General features: G+C 39.6%; 1 pseudogene across 1 annotated transcript; it reads left to right on the forward strand.

The window, feature by feature from the left end:
- The first annotated feature begins 576 nt into the window (after positions 1 to 576).
- LOC308641600 (olfactory receptor 8D1-like) lies at positions 577 to 1,524 on the forward strand (annotated as a pseudogene). The gene has a single exon. The product of its transcript is annotated as an olfactory receptor 8D1-like (transcript).
- The last annotated feature ends 698 nt before the right edge of the window (positions 1,525 to 2,222 follow it).

Genomic DNA, 2,222 nt, shown 5'->3' on the forward strand with positions numbered 1-2,222 from the left:
GAGTAATATTAATCAGAGACATGAGATGGGAGGGAAAGAGAGAGAAAAGGAAAATTGCATGGAAATGAAGGGAGACCCTCATTGCTATACAAAATTACATATAAGAGGTTGTGAGGGGAATGGGAAAATAAAGAAGGAGAGAAATGAATTACAGTAGATGGGGTAGAGAGAGAAGATGGGAGGGGAGGGGAGGGGGGATAGTAGGGGATAGGAAAGGTAGCAGAATACAACAATTACTAATAGGGCATTATGTAAAATTGTGGATGTGTAACCGATGTGATTTTGCAATCTGCATTTGGGGTAAAATTGGGGGTTCATAACCCACTTCAGTCTAATGTATGAAATATGATATGTCAAGAGCTTTGTAATGTTGTGAACAACCAATTAAAAAAATGCACAGTTTGAAAAAAAAAAAAAGTAGATTACAGCCTATTGGGTTTAGATTATGAAATCTGGGGGAAGTTGAAAATTAGGTCATTCCTCAGTTCTCAAACTGCTAAATGTTGCCAGATGACAATGTGTGTCCAGTGAGAACGGCCCCCTTGTACCACTCTACCTATAACAATAGGGAGAAGAATGGGCACAGGAAATGATTCCTCAGCAACTGTGTTTGTCCTTGAGGGACTAACAGATATCCCGGGACTCCAGCTCCCTCTCTTCCTTCTGTTTCTATTGATCTACGTGGTCTCAGTGCTGGGAAACTTGGGCTTGGTTATTTTAATCAGGATCAGCTCTTAGCTTCACACCCCCATGTATTACTTTCTCAGTAACTTGTCCTTCATAGATCTCTGCTACTGCTCTGTCATAATCCCCAAGATGTTAGTGAACTTTGTGTCAGAGAAGAATTTCACGTTCTTTCCCGAGTGCATGGTGCAGCTCTTTGTATTCTGCTTCTTTGGCATTGATGACTCCTACATGCTGACCGCCATGGCATATGATCGTTATGTTGCCATCTGTAACCCCTTGCTCTACAGTGCCACCATGTCCCACAGAGTCTGTCTGCTATTGGTCACCAGTGTGTATTCGATGGGGGCCTTTGGGGCCTTGGTTCATACCAGCTACATATCTAGCCGCTCCTTCTGTGGAACTAACGTCATCCCCCATTACTTCTGTGACATCCTCCCTCTTCTGAGTATATCTTGCTCAAGAGACTACACCAAGGAGCTTTTACTGATGGTTTTGGTTGCATTTAATGTATTTGCATGTGCTCTAGCCATCTTTATCTCTTATGCCTTCATCCTTTCCAGCATCCTGCATATACACTCAGCTGAGGGAAGGTCCAAAGCCTTCAGTACCTGCAGCTCTCATCTTGCAGCTGTTGGGATCTTCTACGGCTCCATCATCTTCATGTATTTTAAACCAATTACCAGTGACAGAACTCAGGAGAAGGTGGCCTCTGTGTTCTATACCACAGTGATTCCCATGCTTAACCCCCTCATCTACAGTCTTAGGAACAAGGATGTCAAGGAAGCCTTAAAAAAAGTTTTGAATGGTGGATGCTCTCCAGATCTGTGTAGAAAATAACATATTTTAAATGGTAATTTTAAACATACATTTTCTCTTATCTTTTATTTTTGCTTGTTTTTAAGAGTAACTGATTTTCAAGTTCAAGTGCAATATCAACTTAATGCATTTAAACATTAAAATGTCTAAATGGTTTACTTTGGGGTAACTTCACTTCTTTTTATTGCCCCTACTCCAAACAACCACTGTTTTTTCACCCTTCCTAGCCTCTCTTGCCCATTGGTATAAGTTTAAGTGTACAAAAACATAGCTTAGTATGGTATATTAACCTGAATCTAATGTTTAGGAAAAAAATAAGAAGTCAAACTGAGAGCTAATTTGTAAAAGACATAATTATGATTGTTTTTAAATTCCAGTATCATAAGACAAGAAAAAAAATCTGACAAACAATTTTAGATTAATGCATACAAATGGAAAATAACAAATAATTGTTATGCTGGTAATATCTGAGACCAAAAAAAAGTAAAGAACTTAAATCTCCATTGTTAAACTTATCACATTTAAATATGGATTATATATTCTGTAATAAAATTGTACCAATATTAAACCTCCTGAATACTATGGTTGTTTTGTGGTTGTATAAGAATGTCTTCATTGGGCTGGGGATGTGGCTCAAGCGGTAGCGCGCTCGCCTGGTATGCGTGCGGCCCGGGTTCGATCCTCAGCACCACATACCAACAAAGATGTTGTGTCCGCCG

The sequence above is a fragment of the Spermophilus citellus genome, assembly GCF_964194105.1.
Source record: "Spermophilus citellus genome assembly, chromosome: 2".
In the NCBI taxonomy this organism is placed as follows: domain Eukaryota; kingdom Metazoa; phylum Chordata; class Mammalia; order Rodentia; family Sciuridae; genus Spermophilus; species Spermophilus citellus.